Source organism: Taeniopygia guttata, chromosome 37 (assembly GCF_048771995.1).
Source record: "Taeniopygia guttata chromosome 37, bTaeGut7.mat, whole genome shotgun sequence".
Taxonomy (NCBI): domain Eukaryota; kingdom Metazoa; phylum Chordata; class Aves; order Passeriformes; family Estrildidae; genus Taeniopygia; species Taeniopygia guttata.
The window spans coordinates 3,248,990-3,272,842 of NC_133062.1; the positions used below are offsets into that span (position 1 = coordinate 3,248,990).

Sequence of the window (23,853 nt, forward strand, 5' to 3'; positions counted from 1 at the left end):
CCTCAATCCAGCACTCCACGGGGTTCCTCTTCTTCCTAAGATCCAGTCCCAGTTTCCGCGGGAGGGATTCTTTCTTTTTTATCACTCCCTTGGTCTCTTTACTGGCCGTTTTTCACATGAAAAAGACGAAAAGCAGCATGAGAGATTACAGCAATCACTTGGCAAGTCTGGGATACCCAGCAGCTTCTGTCACACACATTCATTCCCCCCTTTATCCGCCCCATCCCAACAAATTCTCACCTATCCTTTGTCCTTGGGTCTTGGTTCTTCCTGTACACTTTAGTCTTGGGGCTAATTACCACGGTTTTAGGGAATCCTTTCCCTATTCTTTGTTTTATTGTCTCCTTTTGCCCATCGATCATAACCTGTGTCTGTGGTCACACACCAGGGGAACAGAGCAAGGCTGCCTAAATAGGGCAGGACCCGTCTTCCTCACCCTGACTCTCCAAGGCCCCGGCAGAGAGGTGTTAGAAACCATCCTTTGCTACCAAAATTGTGAAAAATGCCAATCACTTGGCTGTTAAATTTTTAATAATAACATGGTTATTAAAATAGTAATACAATTAGAGTAATAAAAATTTAGAGTTAGGACAATAATAAGACAATAAAAAGCAAAGAATTAAGGATGTCCAGATGCTCTCGGGTACTTAAGCCACAACAAGCATACCTTGTGAACAAAGGAATCACCCCTAAAACTACACTATTGCATATTCATATATCCTTCATGGTTATGCATACATTCTATTTAAAACAAGAAACTCTGTCTGTTATATGCCAACTGTTTCCTTTAATCCCCATGGCGTCTTCGAGTCTGAGCAAGGCCTGAAGAAATTAGATTCTTCTGACAAGAAAACCATAAATTCCTCTTCTTTGGAAGATTTGGGTGTTCTGTGATGGTTACGTCAAAGCGAGTATGTCATTCCTTAAAAGAAAACCCAGATACATAGTTTCTATTTTAACTACTAAAGCTTCAATTTAACTACACAACTACATTTACAGTACTATTAAAATGTTAATACAGCACTACTATTCAAACTAACATATGTGCATTTTTCACCTTGGGCGTCTGGTGGAGTATCCCCGGAAAGTGCCCATCTCTGCAGGGAGCCACGTGTTTTCAATTGTAAATTAGGTCTTTCTTTCTCTGTCATCTGTGGTTTCCAGTCTTTCCCGGCTGGGTCTTCAGGTCATTTAAAACTTTAAGAATCTTTTTCTACTAGCACAACTGACTTCATGTATATTTTACATAATCACGAATTATTCCATAATTTATATTACAATGGGGCTGCACAGATCCCCCCGCAGGTCCATGGGGATGCAGAGATCCCCCTGCAGCTCCGTTGGGATGCAGAGATCCCCCTGCAGGTCCGTGGGGATGCAGAGATCCCTCTGCAGCCCCTGGAGGAGCCAGGCTGGAGCTCGGCGATGCCTGAGAGGAGGCTGTGACCCCGTGGGCAGAGGGGCCCCGCTGGAGCAGCCTGGCCTGGCAGGACCGAGCCCGTGGCACAGTGACCCACGCTGCAGCACTTGGAGGGGGCTGTGCCCCAGGGGATGGACTCGGCTCGGAGAAGTTCCTGGAGAAGTCTCGGCTGGGAGAGAGCGCAGGGTGCAGCAGGGAACGACTCCTGTCCCTGAGCAGAGGGAGAAGCCGCGGGGGATGAGCTGAGCATGGCCCCATTCCCTGTCTCCTGCCCTGCCGAGGGAGGAGGTGCAGCTGGGAGCAGGGAGGCGTGGGGAAAGCTGCATTTAAGGCTCTGCACTGACTTCTCCTCATCCTGCTCTGAGTCTTTGGAGTTTTCTGCCAGAAATCTCTCCCCTCCCCCGCTCACCCACAGGGCTTTGGGCAGGTTTCCCTTTTTGGGGGAAATCAAAGCCAAGCACCGATGCACTAATGAGGGGCAGGAGAAGGGAGGCTCCCGGTCTTCCCGCAGAGCCGGAGGCACGGAAGGCGCAGGGCCGGGAAAGCCGTGGCGGGAGGTGCGGAGAAGTTTGTTTGTGTGGGCAGCTCAATCCCGCCTCGGGCCCGGGCCCGTCCCGGGGCTGTTGCTCATCTCCGGCTTTGCCCTCACGCAGCGCGGGGGGCCCTGAGAGCGCGGGGCGAGTCTGGGCCGTGCGCAGAGCCCGCCCCGAGCTCGCTGCCATTGGCCGCTGGTGCCGTCAGTCGTGGTTGCGGCGCGCTGATTGGTGGGAGCGGGGCGCAGCACGGCCCCGGCGGCGGGCTGAGGGCGGCCGTGGGCGGGCAGCGGCGCCATTGGCGCCAGGAGCGTCTGTGCGGGCCCGGGAGCGGCGGCAGCGGCCGGAGCGCGGTGAGGCGGCGTCGGCGGAGCTCGGAGGCGGCCCCGGCGCAGGTGGGAGCCGCGCTGGGTTCTGCGGGGGCTCGGGGCTGGCTGCGGGCGGAGGGGGCGGCAGGGGGCTGCGGCGGGTCGGTGGTGCCGTGTCCGGCCCGTGCTGGCCCCGGGCTGAGGGCGCGGCGGGAGCGGCTGCCCGCGGTCTCCTTCCCGCCGGGGCCTGGGCAGGAGCCGCTGCCGGAGCAGCGCTGGCTCGGCCTGGCTGCTGTGGGTAGGACCGAGGGGGCTACCCCGCGGCCGGGAGCGTGCGGGGAAATTCCCGTCGCCGGAGGTTTCTGTGGCCGGAGGAGAGCGAGGAGTCCTGTAAAAGTGACTTTATTGCCGAGCAGGGGGAGAGGCCGTGGGGCATTTGCCGTGCGCTCTCTGCCATGGTTGTAGTCCGCAGCCTCCTTTTTATCCTCATTTTCCCGGCCGCATCTCCCTCTGCCTTTGCCCACGGGCTGAGGTCCTTGGAAGGTTCAGACTTCCCGATGCGCCTGCTGCCTGTCCTCGTTAATATGCACCCTCCTTTTGTATACCAGCCGATATTCATGGCTCTGTTAAGTCTTTGTTCTTCTCCTCGAAGTTTGAGAATGTAGCGGGACTTTGAGCAGCTGTGTGGGTCAATTTGTGACATTTATTGGAACGGAGGGTTTCTCCCGTAGCTTCCTTATCTACAACTGCCTGGCTCTCTCGCCAGGCAGATTCACTCCTTGACTCTGTTTTGTTCTTCCCGGGTCCTCTTTGGTTTTGGGATTATTCTCGGTGCCCTCATTCCCTGTCCTTTTGTAGCCGTTTGTGGATCAGGAGGCCTGGCTGCCACCTGCATCCCCTGGCTCAGCTGCTGGATGAGCTGCACTGCCAAGGTGTGGAACATGGTAAAAAGATGAGAGTTGCTGCAGCACAGAAGAGGAGAAGCAGCATTCGTTTAACCCCTGGTGTGCCGGGGAGCCACATAAGCGTGTCCCATTCCCATCCTTTCCATGTTTGGACCAATACATAAACTGCTCTCCTATTTCCTTTGTTATCTTTCTCAGCACTTTTCCCTTGTCATCTCTTTGCCAACAGCAGTTTGAGACATTTAGTTTTGCCCAAACTCCCTTTTTTTCTGCTCACAGATAATCTGATCCCATCCCCTGGTGAAATGTTGTGTTCCTCTTTCAGTGGATTGGTCGGCAGGAAGGTCAGGAGCTGGAGCTGTCTGGTTGGTTCTTATTCCGAGGACAGCTTTTAATCTAATGATGCCATTGAAATGATAAATGGGTTCTCTGCCTCCTGATATAAATTGGTTTGGGTTCCCAGGGGCTGGCCCATGGTGTTGTAGAATTTTTTCTGGTGGCCCTTCATCTTTTCCTCATTTTTGGGTGCTCCCTGCAGCCGGGGCTGCATCAATTGACCGCATTTTTCTAATTACATAATCAAATACTTGAATTCCAACTGGTTTCCCTGAACTTGTTCTAGCAAAAGCCCCAGTGCTCTGATACACCCTGTACAGCACAGACAGTGGCAGCAGATGTTGGAGTGGGCAGGGGGATTATCCCCCCCCCCCTTATTTTAGTGAAGTTTTCACAACATTCTCCATTTGCTGTTTCCCTTTGCAGCCTCAGCCATTTCTGTTTCAGAGTCAGATCCTCACCATGGGCTCTGCCTTCAGCCGTGCAGATTCCATCTGTGCAAGCAGGCAGAGCTTGGGGTGAGGGGCAGAGGGAATCAGCCAATTCCTGCCCCAGGCAAGAAGAGCCAGGTACATTGTCCCCACTCTGGCCCAGCAGTGTTAATTTGCATTTCTAAAGCTCCTCTCCTGGGTGCCTGGAATGCAGCTGCTCTTCCAGAGCAGCTTCAGCAGCCTCACATATGCCCCCCCCCAACCTGCTGTTTTTTTCTTTTTTTTTTCTTTCAAATCTTCTATTTATTTTCTTTTGCTTCAAATCTTCTATTTATGAGTTAAAGGGTCACCTTTAAATCTCTTCTTGCTTCACAAAATGTTCCCTAAAGGTGAACGTCGAAAAACCCAGACCAAAATTTTTCTATCTCTAAGAGCCACACACAAACATACACAAAAAATTTCCAAGTCACTTAAATTTTTTCTACTTCTCCTCTAAGTAAAAACCTATTCTCTCATCCCTGACCCAAACCTAATCAGCAATATAGAAGTAGGAGTAATTTAAAAATACTCTAATGCTCTAAACTTAGCACTGAAACTGCAGGAAAAAGAAAAACTCCAACAATATGTTTAATGTTAGAGTCAAGGCATTCCTTGGTTCTGGCCAGGATGTGCAACAGAAATCATTCCATCCCCACATAGCCCGGGTGTGCAGAGAAAATTGTTCCATGACGCGTAAAGTATCAGTAAAATATATTGGAGTATATAAAAAATAAAATACTATCAGAGTAAAAGCTCCGTGGCTTTTACTAAATTTTTCCCAAAGTTGATACAGTCAGAACCAGTCTAAATCCACTGGTTTAATGTTCCAAAGTTTCAAGTTGTGCAGTTTTTAGTATTTGGTTTCCTATTGGCCCCGGATTTCTTTGCTTCTGCTGTTAATGAGGTGGGAAGTGCTGGATTTCCTTCTCAGCCTTTTGCAGACCACGTGTCTGCAGCCCTGGCAGTGTCTGGGGTAGGTGTTGGTTGCTGTTTGCTGCTGGGGTTGATGTTTTGCTGCTGTGCGTTATCTTTGTGGGTATCTTTTGGGCCATTCCCAGTGTGTTGAGGTGTTAAACTCATCTCAATTGAGTGGTGCAACATCCCTTAACAAAACCTTTAACATTTCTTTCCCCAGGGCCAAGGCAAAGCAAGCCTGAGTAGAGAAATGAAAGGTTAACAATGTTAAAGTCTATGAGCTGGTGTATTTTCCATCAATGCCATGGCAGGCAGGGCAGTGTGTGAGTGTAAGTGAGAGCCAGAGTGGAATTGTCCCGAGCTCTTGCCCAGCAGCTGTGGCAGGGAAGGCCCAGAGAGCGCTGAAGCTGCAGCAGTGGCAGCAAGGGCTGTCCCCGGTGGCTGGAGCTGCCAAAGGAGGGTGGCCAGGCCGAGGATTTCAGCAGAGGATGTGTGGGCAGGCCCAGGGCCTTGCCCCGCTGTGGAGCCCTGGCTGCTGCTGCGCTGCCTTCAGTGCAGGCTCAGTGGGGGCCTCCCATCCTCCTGCTGCAGGCGGGAAGTGCAAATCTCCGGGGCTGCAGAGACCTGGAGCCGAGGCTGAGGGGTCCCCCGTGCTCAGCTGTGCTGGCGGCTGTTTCTGGCCTCGGGGCCACTTGGCACGGGCCAGCCCACTTGGCCACCAGTGGTGCTGCTCTGCATTCCTTAGGCAGGAGCCGATGTCCTGCTGGGATGTTGGCAACAGCAAAGTGCCAAGGCAGGCTCTGTGCCAGCCCAGCTTCCTGGGGGAGAGATTGCACCAGAGACAGGATTCTGGCCACAGACTGCTTTAATTGTGCATCCCTTATCTCCACCCTGCACTAGGTGGAGAATTCCCAGGGTAAGGAATTCCCGAGATCAATTCCAAGAGGAAATGATTGAATATCTGCCCTGGGTCTGGCTCTTCTTCTTGCCCAAGCCAATGGCAAAAGCCGTACCCATGGCATCTTGGTTTCTATCCCCAGCTTCCAAAGGTGTTTCTTTCCATCCCCTTTCATTCTTTGTACCCAGCCTGAGCTCTGGGGGTGCCAGGGGTTCTGGAGGTCCCATTGTATTCCTAAAGCTGCCATAACCCCCTGGAGGATCTTTCCTGTAAAATGAGTTCTGCTGTCTGTGTCTGTTGCTTCCACAATACCTTTTATTGGAGTAATGTCTTTTAGAAATACCTTAATAAGTGATCCAGTGTCTGCTGAGCAATCAGAATTGCTTTTGCCCCCCTGTTAGGTGAGATGGTGTCACCAGAAGATATTGAAGCCTTCCTGCTCAGGGCATTTCAGTGCCCGGCTCTTACAAGCACACACAGCTGTGCCAGTTGAGCTGACCATGGGGGTAACCTGGGCTTTGTCTGATTCCCTTTCCTCAATAACAGCGTGTCTTGGAACTCTTTTCCCTTCTGCTGCCCTTGAAGAGCCATCCACAAAGACATTTTCTGCCTCAAGCCGGGCAATGTCTCCTGAATCTCCCCCAGGCTGGGTCTGGAGCTCTGTCACTTGAATGCAGTGCTGGGTTTCTTCCCAGCCCCTCTGGGGGCTGTTCAAACAGGAGGCTGGGTTAAACCCTTCTCCTGTCCTCAGTTCTGAATCCTCCTGTGCCACTGAACAAGTTTCACACTGTAATAACCGAGCACTGCTCATCCATTGCGAGGCTCTTTTGGTTATCAAAGCTTGAACTTGATGGCAGACTGGAACAGTTGGAGATCCTGTTGTCATCAGGTTTTGGGCCTCGGTTCCCGTTGAAGCTGTGGCTGCACAATTCTGCAGACAATGAGGCCACTCTGGCCACTGGGTGAAACATTTTGGCCCAAGAATTCCTTTGGCATGGCCCTGTTGAACATTCACCTACAATTCCAATTTCTTTTCTGAGTCCGGAAGAGCCACAGCTGAGGCATCAATAGTTTTGGTTTTTCATTTTCTCAAGTTTTATTCACTTTCTCCTGTCCATACCACAGCATGGAGGCTGTCTGGGGTTACAAAGTCCTACAATGTTCTGGCTGGAACAGAGAATCCTCAATACAGTCTGTGTAATTCCCTAATAATTCTCAGAATTGTCTCTGCTCCTTTTTGGTCCTGGATAACGTTACTTCTGAGATTGCCCACACCTTCTCTTGGTCATTCAACTACGTAATTTCAGTCAAAATATGTCCCAAATATTTAACGTTTTTCTCCACCATCCATTTGCACGTTTCCCCTAATACTCAAAAGTTGTTTTTTATCTAGAAAATTCAGCCATTTCATAGAGGCTTTTTCTACCACTTGTTCTTGTGCTCCTCATTGGAGCCATCTGATTCCCTGAGTGGCAGGGTAGGAGTGCTGTAGGGAGACATCCCTGGCTCCAAGAGCCCTGCCTTTAGCAGGGACTCCATACCAGGCTGTGAGCCCTTCCTTCCCTCCCCTGGAACAAGGTGTTGCTTTTAGCCCCCACTTGTCCTGGTTGCTTCCAAGTAATTTGGAGAGGCTCCACATCAAATTTTCCCTCTGGGGCTGCCCACACCTCTGGGTTCCCTTCAGCATAGGCCTTGCCAGACATTTGACACAAAGGTACAGCAGCAATAGCCTCTGTATCACCTTTTACAATATTACAATGCCACCATCAACTTCCTTCCTAGTTAATAACAATCACAGTAGGAAGAAAAGAAATTGGTTTATTTCGAACCTATGCTCCACAGCTCCTAATAGTGATTGAACAAATGACACCAGCTCAGCTTTCCAATTTATTCCCTTAATAATGAAAACATTCCTTTACAATGTTCCCCCTCTTAGGTGTAAGATTCAGAGTGGATGGAGAGGCCCCTGTGTCCATCAGGAGAGGCCTCCTCTGGATGCAGACGCAGCCTGGATGTTCTCCAGGGCTGCAGTGTGGTGGGTCCCCGGTGGGATGGGAGCTCAGAGAGCCCTGACAATCCATGTCCATGCAGGGGTGGACTCGCTCCTCCTGAGGGTGCTGCTGTCTGTGCTTGCAGTGTCCTTGTGGGCTGCAGCTGGAGCCCTGACTCCTTCCCAGGGGCTGTTTGGGTGGGCTCTGCCCTGGCCAGGAGGGCAATGCCTCTGCCAGGTGCTTGTGGCCGAGGCCGTCCCCTGGGTGCTGGGGCCCCCTTGGGCCCTGGGGTTGGTCCCTCAGGGGCTGTGGGAACTCTGCCATGGCCTTTGCCTTCAGCTTGGCCTTTTGCTCATCCCTCCTTGCCTTCAGCTGCTGTGCCTTTGTGCCCAAGTGCTGCAGGGCCTTCTTCTGCCACTCCTGCAGCCCTGGTCACTGCCTGTGGGTGCTCATCCTCTGAGAGCTGCTGAGCTTTCTGCAAAATCTTTCCTTTCTGCAGGGACCCAAACCAAATCCTTCACAGAAAATCCTGATCCTTCATGTACCATCATGTCATGTTTTGATGCTGGCACAATGCCTGTGTCCCCATGGAAATCCAGCTTCCCAAATAAGTGCTGTGAGATGCAATAAGGAACAGAGCAGAGCAGGCCTAAGCTTAGAGATAAAGGAGAAAGAACTTTATTAAGCTACTACTATAATAAAAGATACACACTACATCCAGAATTAAAACCTTCCAAAACATTCCTCCTCCCTGCACCCAAACTCCAACAAATCACAGTGGGACACAACTTGGACCCTCAATCAGGTCATCACCTTTCAGATAATCAATACTCAGTCTATCAGGGGAGAGAGGAGTCTCTCTTGCACCACAGACCCCCAGGAAACACAATTGCCACCTCTCGTGTTTCCATGTCACACATGGCACTGCCCAGAGAAAATGTGCCAGTGTGACACTCTCCTTGCCATGTCACAGTGCCCTCACCGCCGTGCATGGACAGACTGCTCATAGGGCTCCTTTAAGGATGCTTTGCCAAGGAACAAAAGAAACAACAGTTCAGTTTTCATTTTGGGACCACAGTGCCCCCCCCATTTTCCTCCTCCCCTGGGGCTGAGGGTGCAAACGGAGATCTTCTTCCTGAAGACAGAGGGCATCACCACACCCTCCTCAGCTTTCCTCTGTTCACTCCATTCCTGTGCTGGAATTTGCTGAAGCAGGTCTCTTGGCTCACCATTGCATCCCCCTAAAGATGCAGTCTCTGTTGCAGGAGAAATTGGCTCAGTCAATGGCTAACAAGAAGTCCAGCCAAAAGCCACTCCATCATCTCCCCCCCAACCTGCTTTCCCTAACATCTCAGGTCCCAGAGTGTCTCTTTTCTCTTTCAAGTGGAGGAGGAGTAATATTTCACAAAGCTTTCATTTCCCAGGAAAGGGTTAAAAGTCTTGGACTGCCCTGGCTGCTGAAATCTCAGCCCAGACCCCAACTCCCAGGGCTGGGCACCTTCCCCCCGCTTCTCCTTCTCCTCTGCCAGTGTATTTCCAGGTGCCTTCAGGCTCTCTGTCTGTTTCCCTCCGGTGGTGTGGGGGCGTGGGGAACAAAGACATCTCAGGTTTCCTCCCCCTGGCCTATCCCTCCCAGGCCGCAGGGCTTCCATTCCCCTACCCAGCCCGTGGTGGGCGGGGGAGAGTCTGCACTCTCCAAAGAGACAGTTCTGCTGGGAGTTCTTGCTGTGAACTCTGTGTTCTCAGAGGCGTGCCCATGCCTTCAGTGGCCACTCCCGGTGCCAATATCCAAACCTGACCACTGATTGCTTTGAGACCGGCTGCCTGAGAAAATTCACTTCTATGTCCAACCATGAAAATCTGCGTTTCCAGAGGTTCCTTTGTTTTGCTCCTTGTGCTCAGGGTCCCCTGCACAGCCCGTGTGGCAGAGCCGGTGCCTGTCCTGCCGCAGTGTCCAAAGGCGGCCCCCCCGGCGGGCAGGGCCGGCAGCTCCCCGGGGCCGGGCAGCGGCCGGGGCGTCCCGCAGCCTCCTGGGGGCCGGGGGCCACTGCCGGCCCTGCCCGGGGCTGGTGGGCTCAGGCAGCGCCCGGCGCTGAGCCCCGGCTGCCCCACAGCCCCGGCCCGGCCCCGCAGCTCCCCACAGGCCCCCAGCCCTGCTCCCGGTCCCGCACCTCTGCGCCCGCTGCTGCCGCTGCCCACCACAGAGAAACCCCTGACATCCTGACCTCCTGCTTTTCCTCTCCTGGAAACTGGGAATTCAAAGTATCAGCTGGCAAATTGTCAGGATAAGACCCTGCTGAAAAACATCCCAATCCTGAGTATTTTTCTGTTCCTCCTCTTTGCCATCATCCTTTTTCTTACCACATAGATTCCTCCTGCTGCTTCTTGCCTGAACCATATTGCTGCACACTCCCCTTCACCTGATCCCTTCCCAGGGCACCAACACCATCCATCCCCTGTTGTCCAAATCCCTTCTCCCCTTCCCTTATTGCCCTCCCTGGGTGTCCATGTCCTTAATTACCTCTGGGGGAATGTGCAAACTACCTCAGCATTCTCCCATGGGACCCTTCAGAGACATTTTGGGATCATCCTCCCTTTGGCCAGGACCCCTCCCTGGCTTTCCCTTTTCTCCCCTCCATGGGTGCCCTGCCATGTTCACTCCCCGGAGGTCCCAGGGCACTCACTGATGAGATTTTCAGTGCTCTCTCCCTGCTGACTCTTCACAGACCCCCCTGATGTGTCACTCGTCTGTCTCCTGGTCACTCCCGGGTCCCCAATCAATCCCCGGTGCCGCTGCCAGCCAAGGGAGCCGATCACCCAAAGTGGGTGAGGCACCTTCAGCTGCACTCCCTGCCCCAGGGTGTGCGGGAAAATTGACATCACCAGAGGATTCTGTCCACAAAGCAGACAGAGGAGTCCTGTGAAACTAATTTCATTTCTAAAAATGGGAGAGGCCATGGGACATTCCCCATGGGATCTCTCATGCTGTTGGAGGACACAGCCTCCTTTTCATCCTAATTCTCCTGGCCACATCTCCCTCTGCTTTCCCCATTGGCTGAAGTATTTGAGAGCTACAGACTTCCCAATCCACCTACTACATACTCCCTTAATATGCTCCCTGCTTTTATATAGCAAATGATATTCATGGCTCTGTTAAGTCTTTGTTGTTCTTCTGGAAGTTCATGAATAGAGCAGGGCCTTGGCTGAGCAGCAGTCTGTGTCATCAATTAATAACATTTTCTGAAACCAAGGCTTCTCCTGTCACTTACTTACATGAAAGTTGCTTGACCCTATCTCCGAGCAGATTCAGAGCATCTGTTTGTAAAGACACTTTGCTCTTGCTCCTTTCATGGGGGTCCCCCGTTTGTGGGACATCCCCCCTGGAGCAGGGTGTCCCCTCTTTGCTGCAGGCGCAGCCCTCAGGCAGAGCTCAGCCAATCAGAGCCCGCGGCGCTGATGACTCACCAGTTGCCAGGCAGACTCGCAGCTCCCCGCGTTCCCCACCTGGACCCCACCTGCGTCCCCCCCTCGGCCCCATCGCCCCCGCGAGGGGAATTTGGGGAGGTGGGAGTGGGGCAGCGCCAAGGCCGGGCCCCCCCGCGCTGTCCTGGCGGGAGCGGCTGCAGTGGGGACCGAGTGCGGGCGGGAGCGGCCGAGAGCCCAGCGCTGCCCCAGCCCGACCTGCCCCAGCTCCATCCCTGCCCCTCGGCTGGGATGCTGTGGGTCTGGGGGGAAGAGGGAGCCGGCAGTGGGTGCTGGGCCTGGGGGCAGGAGGAGAAGGGAAGGAGAAGCAGGCTTGAGGAACAGAATGGTCAAACGATGCAGGTGGCAGGAGAGGGTGGGATTGTGCAGGAGAAGGAGGAATAGCAGGAGGAAGAGGAGTGTGAGGAAGAGGAGAGACACAGGCGGAGGAAGAGGAGCAGAAAGAGGAAGCAGCAGAAGGTTCCACCCCTCCGTGTATAAGCTGTCTCCCCCCAGCCCCAGGAGCATTTCTCCCCCCACATGCAGCAGGTGACTGTGGAGGGGGATCCATGATTTTCACGGGGTGAATCTTGGTGTTTCTGAGCTTGCTTGGGTTAAATGTTGGTGCTTTGGTTTTATGTGGCAGCTGAATCTTTATGTTTTGCAGGAGGTTTTTGCTGACTTGTGATGTTTGGGGAGTTTTTGATCTGTATCTTGAAGTTTGTGGGATTTTTGGGCTAAATCTTGGTGCTTTGGAGGTTCTTACAGACACAAGATTCCCAATGACTTCCTGAGATGAACTGAAGCACGGAAGAATCTCCAGTCCAAGGTGCTCTCCTCTTGTTTTTTTCCCCAAACCAGGATTTTTCATTCCCTGGGCGTGTCTGGATGGAGGAGGAGGAAAAGCCCCGGAGATGCTGCAGGAGGAGGAGCTGCAAACCCAGCCCAGGGAGCTGCGGGGAGGAAAGAGCTCCCCTGAGCCAGGAAGGCGGGCGGAGATCCAGCCGGAGCTCGGAGCTGGTGGAGAAGCCTCATGGCAGGGAGAAGCCCCACAAGTGCTTGGAATGTGGGAAGGGTTTCAGTCGGAGCTCCAACCTGATCCGGCACCAGAGGATCCACACTGGGGAGAGGCCCTACGAGTGTGGGGAGTGTGGGAAGAGGTTTCGGACCAGCTCCGATCTCCTCGTACATGAGTGGATTCACACAGAGGAGAGGCCCTTCCGCTGCCCCGACTGCGGGAAGGGCTTCAACCGCAACTCCAACCTCACCGTGCACCGGCGCATCCACACCGGGGAGAGGCCCTACGAGTGTGGGAAGTGTGGGAAGGGTTTCAGAGACAAGTCTCACCTGATGGAGCACCAGGTGATCCACACTGGGGAAAGGCCCTATGAGTGCTTGGAATGTGGGAAGAGCTTTGGTTGGAGCTCTACTCTGAGAACACACCAGTGCATCCACACCGGGGAGAGGCCCTATGAGTGTCCCCAATGTGGGAAGAGGTTTCAGACCAGCTCTGATCTCCTCAAACATGAGCGGATTCACACAGAGGAGAGGCCCTTCCGCTGCCCCGACTGCGGGAAGGGCTTCAACCGCAACTCCAACCTCACCGTGCACCGGCGCATCCACACTGGAGAGAGGCCCTACGAATGTGGGGAGTGTGGAAAGAGCTTCTCGCAGAACTCTCACTTGACCCAGCACCAACGGAGGCACCACTAAGGGAAGCCCTGTGAGTGCCCCGAGTGAGGGAAGAGCTTGGAGTGAGGGAAGAGAGTGAGGGAAGAGCTTGCAGTGAGGGAAGAGAGTGAGGGAAGAGCTTGGTGCGCTGCTCCAGCTCCATCCCCCATGGGAGGATCCGGGCTGGATGATCCCCAGTGACCCCCGTTGGGCAGAGCCCTGCTGATCCGTGGTCCTGGTGATCCATGCTGGGTGTGGGGAAGGTGTTGGCTTCTTCTCCTTGTGCTGCTGTGATGTGGGTGGGTTCCCATGGATGGGGGATGGGAGGTGAGTGGGGGGTCCTGGCGCACTGTGGGGGGCTCATAGCTCGGGGGGTCCCAGCACTTTGGGGGAGTCAAGGAAGGGGGGAAGCAGTGAATGGAGGGGGTCCCAGTAAATTGGGGGTGGCGCTGATGATAACAGGGGGTCCTGGGAGACAACAGGGGGTAAAGGACCAAACCCTAAGGGACTCCCCTGGTACTGGTTAACCCCCTGTGCCCCCCCAGCTCTTGGGGTCCCCCACAGTCCCTGCACTGTTCCTGGGGGTTCCGTGGCACTGGGGGGGTCAAAGCGGAGGGGATGGAACCTCCATCATGGATGGGGGCACAAAGGGGGTCCGGGCCCAGTGCTCGGCGGGGTCGGTGCACGAGGGGGGCCCGGTCCCTTTCCCGGTGCAAGGGGGTGGCGCTGCCTGGGGGGTCCCGGTGCTTGTGGGGTTCCCAGGGTTCGAGGGGGGTCCGGTCCCTATCCCGGTGCTTGGTGGGGGGGGGCAGTGCCCGGGGGGCTCCCACTGTTCAGTCTCAGAATCCAGGACATCCCTCTGTCTGCCCTGGATGGCTCCAGACCCTGGCAGGGGCCTTGGAGACCTTGGCATGGTGTCAAGAACACCGGTGGCTTTGGTTTTAGCCCCTGGAGAAAATTGCCAACTTTGTATGAGGAATTACAAGGCCCAAGGGTTTGAGTAGCGTGGTAGGTGAATTAACACAGGGTGGAAAAGTAGAATTTTAACACTTTAAAATACGGGGTTCAATGGGACAAGGTGGAGGGATCTGGGTGTGTCCTGACCTTCTTCTCCTTCTTTTTGCCCTCCATGTCTTGCTGTGATGGTGACACTTTTCTGTTGGTTGAAGGTAGAGACACACTGTCCAACATAAATGATAGATATTGGCACGTTATTGTAAACACAGTCCAGGTAGTTTTTAGTGTAGAAGGCAAACAGCGCCCTGAGGGCAGGGAGACTGCCACAGACCGACCTGCTAGACAGAGCTCAGCAGAGCGGACAAAGCTGTTAGAGAAAAGGGAAAATAAACGTCCCTGAGAAGCAAAGCTCCGCATCTCGACTCCTTCTCTGCCCGCGCGGGCTGGGAGAAAAGGACTTTTCACAATCTCGGGGTCATCTCGACCCCCAGAAAACCGAGAGGGGGTCTCCACTCGTCCCAGTGCCCGGTGAGGGGGTGTCAGTGCTCGAGGGGGGTTCGGGGGCACTGAAGGGGGTGCGGGCGAGGTTTTTGGGGGGTCCCGGCGCCCCCCGGGGCAGGGTCAGTGCTCAGCAGTGGGGGCTGCCTGGGGACCCCCCCGGCCCCCAAATCACAGCCGGGTCTCCTGCAAGGCACTGAGGGGAGGCTCGTTTACCCCCCCGCCCCCACCAGCGTTGCCACACGCCTTCCCAAAGTGTCCCCAAGTGCTCCCAAAGTGCCCTCAGAATGTCCCCGAGTCTCTGCCGAGGTGACACCAGCCTGATGACGGCCCAGTGGTGATGTTGCTCTGTGCACAGCAGCCTCAGGATGTCCTCCATGGCTCTTTGGCACCGCTCGGCCACTGCACAGCCACTGTGGCCAGGAGAGGGACAGAAGAAGAGGCTGTTGAAGTCCCTAAGTGTCCCCAGCAGGTGACACGTGGCCAGGCAGGCACTGGCCTCCCACAGCTGCTCAGCCTCGGCCGCTGTGGCCACCAAGGCCGCACGGAAATCGGGACACCTCCGTTGTCCCCTCCAGGGCAGCCTCAATGTCCCTGAGCCTGCGCTGCAGCTCCTGGGGTAACGCGGTGGCTTCGTCACACGCGGCCACCAAGTCCCCCAGCAGCCCCAGGTACAGCTCCAGCCGCTGTCCCCTCCCGGTGGCCGCATCCCTGCAGGCGTCGCAGAGCTCGGTGGCCGCCTTGGCCAGCCGGGCCCATCTGTCCATGAGCCTGTCCAGCACACGCCTGGCGCTGCCCAGGGCTCTCACACAGGCCCAGGTGGTCCCTGGGGTGTCCCCGAGGTTAGCCAGGGTCCAGCCCAGGGAGGGGACATGGATGTGGCGCAGGGCGTCCTGGAGGTGAAAGATCAAGGTCCCCACAGCCACCCGCAGGAACTCTGGGGACACGGCCAGCAGCACGTCCCTGTGCGGCCTGGCCACGGTGGCCATCAGTTCTCTCAGGGTGGCCACCAGCTCGCCCAGTGTGGCCACCACAGCCACCATCGCCTCCAGCAGCTGGTGGGGGGACAGCTGGGGAGGGGACAGGAGAGGTGTCAGGGGCCTGGTGGCACTTGTGGCTTCCTACAGTGGTCCCTGTGCCCTCCTGTGGTCCCGTTTGTCCCGTCCCCGGAGGGCTCTGCTGTCCCCTCTGTCCCTTTTGTCACCCCCTATCCCCCACATTCCCCCCCGTCCCCTCCGGCCCCCCGCCGGGATTGTCGCACCCCGCGGGGCTCCATGGCCGCTGGGGACACTCCGGGGAGGGGACACGGCCGGGGACAGTTGGGGACACGCGGGAACGGGGCGCGGCTGGAGAGGGGAAACAGGAAGAGGTGACGTCATCGCCCCGGCCCTGCCCCACCTTTGGCCGCTTTTGGGGGGTCCTGAGGAAATTTTGGGGGGGTCCTAGGTGAGGGTTTGGGGTGTCCCAGGTGAGGGTTTGGGTAGTCCCAGGTGAGGTTTGCGAGGTCCCAGGTGAGAATTCCCAAGGATTTGGGGTTTCCCACCTGCCCAGGTGAGGTCTGGGGGTCCTAGGAGAAGTTTGGGGGTCTCAGGTGAGAATTTGGGGGGTTCCAGGTGAGGTTTGGGGTCCCAGGTGAGGTTTGTGAGGTCCTGAGGAGATTTTGGAGGGGTGCAGGGGAGCTTTAGGGGGTCCCAGGTGAGCATTCCCAAAGATTTGGGGGTTCCCAGGTGAAAACAGCTCGGGGGGGCCGAGGGGGGAGGGGCTGGGGAGGTTTCGAGGTGTGTCCCGTGGGTGGGGGCGGGGCGGTGAGGGAGGGTCCAGGGGAATTTGGGGACCTGGGAGCGGGCAGGACGAACCCCCAGACACTGACCACGCCCTCTTTAGACCCCGCCCTGTGTTATGGCCCCGCCCCTTGCTGCTGGACACGCCCACCGAGCGCCCCGCCCCCTCAGGCCCCGCCCCTCCCAGTTCCCAGCTCCGGGTTCTGGCCCCGCCCCCTCCTGAAGCCCCACCCCAAATGAGCCTTGGCCCCGCCCCCAGATAGATTTTTATCAATGGAAACCAAAAATCGCCACAAATCGACCCAAAAATTCAAACCCAGGGGAGTGGGGGAGCAGGACCACACCTGTGATTTTTTGGGCTCCAGGTGGGCTTTGGGGTGGTCCGAATGAGTTTGGGGGATCCCAGGTGCTCCTGGGTGGGTCCAAGTGGGTTTTGGGGGAGTCCTGGTGCGTTTTGGGGGTCCCAGGTGGATTTAGAGGGGGATCCAGGTGAGTTTCAGTGGGGTCCCAATGAGTTTGGGGGGTGGGTCCAGCTGTCCCTGGGTCGGTCCAGGAGATCCTGGGTGGGACCAGGTGGGTTTTGGGTAGGCCCAGGTGGTTTTTGGGGGGATCCAGGTGTTTTTGAGGGAAGTTCAGATGTCCCAGGGTTGATCCAGGTGTCCCTGAGGCATTTCCAGGTGGTTTTGGGGGTGTCCCAGGTGTAATTTGGGGGGATCCAGGTGTTCCTTGGGGCTCCTGCTGTGTGTGTCACCTCAGCAGCTGTGATGTTGTGATGTTCCCCCCTCCCCAGCTGTCTCATCCCCCAGGTGCTATGATGTCATACACGTGACATCACCGTGTCCCTGCACAGGTGGCTCTGTCTCGCTGCACCCACCCAGGTGTGACATCACCTGTGTCCAGGTGTGACATCCGTCCCCAGGTGTAACATTACCTGTGCCCAGGGGTCACTCAGGTGTCACTCAGGTGTTACTCAGGTGTGATGTACCTGTGCCCAGGTGTGCCAGGTGTGCCAGGTGTCACTCAGGTGTGCCAGGTGTCACTCAGGTGTCCCTCAGGTGTCCCTCAGGTGTGGAATTGTGTTATTATATGTTTTATTATGTATAATTTCATTCCATGTACCCCCCCCCCCCCCCCCGCGCTCTGTAGCAACCCCCCGGGTTTTCCCATCTGTCCCTGCGGTTTGCCTTCCCGGGAAAGTGCAGAGTCATTGTATTTACATCTCAGGCCATCTGTCAGTCACGCGGCGGGGTCGGCAGACACCCTGGGACCCTCCACCTGTCCATTCCCCATTGGATGTACCCCTGCACCCCACTGCCCTCAGACCCCCCGTGGCGTTACCCCATTGGCTGCCCCGGGTTTCCCCTGTTCGGTACTTAACCTGCGGGCTAGGGACGCCCCGGGCTTTTCTCTCGCCCAGCCACTGCGTGCTGCTGCCGCCCCGCTCCCCCGCCGCGGCTTTTCTCTCTGCCAGCCCCTGCGTGCTGCTGCTGCCGCCGCCGCTCCGGACGACCCTGCTGCGGCTGCTCCGCTCCGCGACCGCGGCTGCCGCTCCCGCCACGGCACCCACGTGAGTCGGCCACCGCGCCGCAGCCCCGCGCGCCGCCTCCCCATGCTCGCGGCCAGCTCCGGAGCACGCCGCCCCGCCCCTGACCGGCAAGGCGGCACAAACAAACTCAAGCGCGGCACGCCGCAGTCTTTTCGGTTTTTGCTTTCCCAGCCAAACTGCAATAAACTGGAATTCTGCCTGTGGGAGAAAAGTCTCTCTCCCTTTATTCGCCGCGGGACACGCCTCTGCTCCCAGACCCACGTAGCACCAGCCGACGCCCGCGAGGGCTCGCCGGAAAAGACGGAGACTGCCCGCGCTCCCCTTCCGCCACAGAGCTAGCTGGGACAAAGGGGGGAAAAGAGAGCACTACGGCAGTTGTGGCGCCCAACGTGGGGCTTGGGAACTCCAGGCCACGGACTGAGGACCGCTGAGCCCCAAGAGGCTGGTGGATTTACCTCGTGGACGTTACAACACCCTCGCAAGCTGCGGTTCCGTTTTAAGGAGCCAGGGTTTCCAGAGGGCTTGGACCTGCAGCTTTGGCTTGCACCGCTGAAGTTCGGTCCCCCCACAGCGAAAACTTCACAGCTGGACTTTTCGTTTCCCCTTTGGACGTCGCCGGACCCGTGGTGAGTTACCGGGGTCCCCTGGGCTGGGTACGCCCTTCTCCTTTTGGGGTGGGTTTCTCTTTCTCCCACAAGGGGGCGATAAGAGCCCACATTTTTTCTCCCGCTGCAGGGAGTGTGTAAGGGCAGGCTACCTGGCTTTCCGATAGAGGTATTTTTTTTCTTTTGTTATTTTACCAGCCGCGAGGTTCGCGACACACTTTAACATCGACATAATGGGTGCAAAATTGTCTGTGTCGCACGAGAGAATTTACGTTCAAATCCTAGGAATTCTAGTTGGGGGAGGAAAGAGATGTAAAAAGTCAGACATTAAGCGTTTTGCCCAGTGGCTTTGGCAGTCCTTCCAGGACATCTCGCAGGCAAATTTGTACCAAATTCAATTCTGGGACCGAGTTGAAAAAGAAATTGCTCAAAAGGACGACCAGTCCCTCTCAATTTTCATCCATCTGGCAATCCAATTGAGAAATATTGTCAAAAATAACTGTGAAGGGAAGCCAGAGCCACCCCAGGGTGAATGCATCCCCCGAAGCCCCCCAAATCCCCCAAACTCCCTCTCCTATCCCTCTCTCCCTAGCCCGGGGATTCTCAGACAGGCATCCCGGCAAAACCAGCCGCAGGCAGATTCTGGCCTCTCTGTCAACCCCCAGGTTCCATCACAGGACAATGCTGGCATCGCCCTGCACCCTTCCCCTCCCCAAAGTTGCTCTCTTTGTACAGTCCTGCCCCATAGTAGTAAAGTTGTGAGTTTTAAAACCCCAGATCCCTCTCCACAACCTTTCCCTGACCTTTCCCAAAATAATCCCCTTCCCTGCCCCAGGGCACAAGATGGAGGGGACCGCATGGCATGCCCATCCCCCTCCCTCCGTGCTTTGTCTCCCAACGACCCCTTTCACCCTACAGCCAGCCCCTCCCACTCCCGAGACTTCTCCACCCACCCCTCCCCTCCACCCCCTTCTGGCACCTCCCCTAATGAATCATTCAGCAGTCCTCCCTCTGACCCCGCCCCTAGGGGTGAGGTAACACCAGTCACACCCCCTAGCCCTGGTCCTGCCTCCGCCCTCCGTTCCCACGACCCGCCCTCTGGTTCCCACGCCTCGATTCCCGAGGGGGGGGGGGTGCGGGAGGAAGTGGGGGGGAGGGGGGAAGCCGCGACCTGCCGCAATCCCCGCTTGCCTTTTCTGCTGCACCGGTCACCTACATGCCGCGGCAGAGGGGCAGACCCCTGGCACAGTGGGCCCCTATCCCACAGGCTGTAATTAGAGATGTTTGCAAAGCCCAAAAGGAGTTTGGCCGGGAAAGTGAATACTTTAGGGGGCTGTTAAAAGTCACAGTTTCCTCCAATGAGTATGTCCCTGCTGACATGCGCGCTCTGTTTTTGTGCTTGCTTACTCAAGCTGAGTTTTTGGTATGGGAATCCATATGGAGGCGGGAGGTACGAGATGCATTACCCCAGCTTTGGGCAAAAGCCGAGACCTCCTCTGACACCGATGGAGGCATGTTAACCATTGATCATCTGTGTGGGATGGGGGAGTGGGACGTGGCAACAACACAGGCGGAAAAGATTCCAAGAGGGGCACTGGCAGCAACTGCCAAGGCGGCAGAAAAAGCATTTTTTAAGTTAAGACCCAGTGGTCCTGTTGTTAACTGTTTTTCTCTCAAGCAGGAGACACAGGAATCTTTCGTTAGTTTCATAGACAGGTTGTACAGGGCAGCTGAAGCACAGGTTCCAGAGGAGGGATTGAGGCACGGCATGGTGAAGCAAATCGCCCTGCAGAACACCAATGAGGCCTGCAGACAGGCAACGCTGAGCCTGCCCCTCGACCCAGAGCCTACGCTCCAGGCAGAGTGTGCAAGGGCCCTTTGTGACACGGTGCAGCATGGTCACCGTGGTATAGAACGGGACAGGGTATCCAAGGGCGCTTTGTGACAAGGTGCAGCGTGGTCACCGTGGAATGGAATGGGACAGGGTATCCAAGGGCCCTTTGTGACACAGTGCAGCATGGTCACCGTGGCATGGAATGGGACAGGGTATCCAAGGGCCCTTTGTGACACAGTGCAGCATGGTCACCGTGGCATGGAACGGGACAGGGTATCCAAGGGCCCTTTGTGACATGCTGTGGCATAGGTGTTGGCAGTGACAAGGCCACTCCACAGTGCTCTGTGCACGCGACAAGACAGGATGGAGAGAGCGGTGCTGTGAGGAGCCCTCGCACAGCCACTTGTTCCTTGCTGACCCAGAGCTTTCCCGAGGTATTACTCCTGCAGGTGACCTCATGGCCAGACCAGAACACTTGGTGACCTCTGGCCTTCCCGAGGCATCTCTTCTGCAGCTGCCCTCGAGGTCAGACCGTGGCATTTGCTTTGCACTGTCCTTGACAGGAGTCTCCTGTCCTTGTGGCTGGAGCCCCCAAGACCAGAGTGCAGGACTTGCTGTCCTGTAGCCTTGCCCAGACTTCACTCTTGCAGGTGCCCTCAAGGCACTACTGCAGCACTTGCTGACTCGGACCTTTTCCGAGCCACCTTCTCCTGCAAGTAGCCATGAATCCAGGCAGTGACGTAGAGCACAGACCTGCGAGCGTGCCCAAGCTGGCCTGGGGGAAGGAGGAGAAAGAAGGCCCTGGAGCTGCCCCAGCACAGCAGCCTGAAGAGGTGGAGCAGTTCCAGCTACCACAGAAGGGTGAGTGGCAGAGCTGGGCCACAGGGCTGGTGCCTGCAGCCAGCTTGGCCCCATCCCATCCCACCCCATCCCATCCCATCCCATCCCATCCCATCCCATCCCATCCCATCCCATCCCATCCCATCCCATCCCATCCCATCCCATCCCATCCCATCCCATCCCATCCCATCCCATCCCATCCCATCCCATCCCATCCCATTCCCTGGGGCCATGCCCATGGACAGGATGGAATAGGGGCCGGGCAGACACCCCACAGCCGTGCTCCATGCCCTGGGGCGGCGCGGGGCTGTCCCTGCCTGGGCAGCGCAGGGCTGGGCTGTGTTCTCCGGCCTCTCCCGCAGCCCCTCAGCTCGGGCTGCGCTCGCTCTTTGCCAGGTGCAGCCGTGCAGCGCACACGAGAGCAGGAACGCACCCGTGGCCGCTTCCGCAGAACAGCGCAGGTACCTGCAGCCATCCCCACCTGGGCTGGGCCTGCTGGCACTGCTCAGCCCAGCACTGTGCTCGGAGCACTCCATGCAACATCCCGGGCTTCTTGCCCTTCTGCTACAGATGGTTTGCAAATTCATGAAGAGGATTCGGGAGGAAGAGAGCAGCGTCATGGGCACTGTGGTCAGAGCGTACTCTCCCATCTTCAAAAGCAAGACCAGTGCTGCCCTGCTGGATATGCTTGTGGAGGAGGGTCCTTCCAGCCCAAAGCAAGTGAGCAGCCTGTGGCCAGGGTTTGATCCTCCCAGCAATTGCGTGGCCTCCCAAGCCACACCTGCTCTTCCCTGGAAGCCTTTGAGGCCATGGCAGTGTGGTGGCAAGGGAAGCACTTCTCTGGGGCAGCTGGGCACATTCCTTCCTCTGGCAGCTTTCCAAGTCTCCCCTGCCTTCTCCAGCTGCCTGCCGTGGTGAGGTACATCCTCGTGGCCAATGAGTTTCCTGAGTACAATCTGTACAGGCCCCTTCTGGATCTGACAGAGGCACAGCCCTCTGACGTGGTGATGGCTCTCCTGCGTGTGGCCCCAGTGTGTGACAGGTACGGGGCCCACGTGTCCACAAGGCTCAGCAGCCCTTCACCCTGTACAGCCTGTCCCAGGTGTCTGACAAACAGAGAATTCCAGGGCCCTCTGGCTGCTCCCTTTGCCAGCCCTGGCCCCTGCCAGCCCCCCAGCATGCTGCCATGCTTCCCCCCTGCCCCTCAGGGGCCAGTCCCCACAGGGCTAGGCTGCCTGCGTGCTCCCAGTGAGGGGCAGTGGGCAGAGGCAGGGCTGGCAGAGCAGCTCAGCTCCCCGCTGCCGCCCAGGCCACGCTGCTGTGTCCCAGACTCCTCTGAGACAGAGCTCTGACCCCACAGAGCTGCTTTGGCCATGTGGAAGAGCATCATGTGCTCGCCCAGGACTGCAGAGCCAGCCATGCTCGTACTCCTCGAGGTGCTGGGGAGCTGGCCAGAGCACAGCACGTGCACCTCCGATGGGGACCACACGGCTGTCCTTGCCCTGGCTGTGAGTTTCTGCCTTTGCTGGCCCCAAGGCCACCCCTCCAGCAGCTCTCCATCCTCCCTCCCCCACGGCGTCTCCCTGCCTCAGGCGCTGGGCTGAAACCTGGCCTTGGGGCAGCTTCAGGGCCACCAGGCCCGGTGCTCCCCCTGCGTCTCTCCGGGCCTCTCCCTCCCGTGCTCGGGCCCTGCCAAATGGACACCTCGGCACTGAGCGCTGTCTCGAGGGGCTCTGTCCTTTGCAGGCAACTGAGGTGATGTGGAAGATCCTCCAGTTTCCCTGTGTCCCACAGATGGTGACCGTGTATTTCCCCCACCTGTTTGTCCATCTGCTCTTCCAAGTGCTCTTCAGCACTCTGGATATGCCAGAGGAGGTCAATACCTTCTGGAAGGGATGTCAGCAGCAATACGGCCTTACCACCAGCCCCAGCAGGTGCTCCATCCCAGTCCTCCTGTCCTGGCCACATCCCTGGGCAGGAGCCAGTGCTCCCAGTGTGACCTGGGCTTTGCTCTGCACACAGGTTTGCAGTGCGGACCCTGAAGTCCCTGCTCTGCCAAATGCAGCACGAGGATGTGGTGGTGGCAATGGAACACAAGTGTGGCTGGGACACACTGCTCTGTGCTGACACCCACCACTGTGCTGTGGGTCTGCTGGGCAGGTGAGACCCCCTTCACACTGCTGCCTCTGACATTTGTGCTCTGTGCCTGGGGTGCCCCACACAGTCCCTGTGGTCATGGGCCAGAGGGCCTTGTCACCGAGGGACAGCCAAGCAGACTGAAAAAGGCTGGGAGAGGAGGGTGCCCACAAGGAGCCGCCTCCCAAATAGCCCAGGGCCCCTTGCAGGATGCTGGGGAAAGACCAGACCTCTGTGAGTCAGTCCTGGGAGAGGTTTGTCCCCCTGGCCCACAGTCTTGGTTACTTTGTCTCCTGCCAGGGAGATGTCCTGTGTGTCCATCCCCTTGTGCTCCCGGATCGCTCGCTACCTGCTCCGGCTGCTCAGCACACAGGAGCCACGCTGGGAGCTGCCCTCCCTGGCGTTCTTTGTGGAGGTGAGCCTGAAGGCCAGTGCTGCCTCGCTCAGCTGCCTCCCGGCTCTCTGCCCTCTCTTGGCCGCAGTGCCTGGGACGGTGCCCGCGCCCTGTGCTGCTGCCTGGGCTCAGCCCTGTGCGGTTCTGGGCTCCCGCCGGCCGGTCCCCTGTCACTGCCCTGTGCCTTTCAGGTCCTCGAGTGCCTGGAATTGAGTGAACGCGGTGCTGACAGAGTCCTGCAAATCTTGTCAAGGCACCTGAGGAGCGAGTGCAAGGAGAGGCATCACCTGGCGCTCAGGGCCCTTCTCGAGCTCATCAATGATCCCTCCATGGTGAGAAGGGGCAGGGGCAGA

The 23,853-nt window shown here is 56.9% G+C and overlaps 1 pseudogene; it reads left to right on the plus strand.

Moving 5' to 3' along the window:
• Nucleotides 1–23,853, plus strand: part of LOC116807532 (uncharacterized) — a 1,256,502-nt pseudogene that overhangs the window by 9,617 nt on the left and 1,223,032 nt on the right.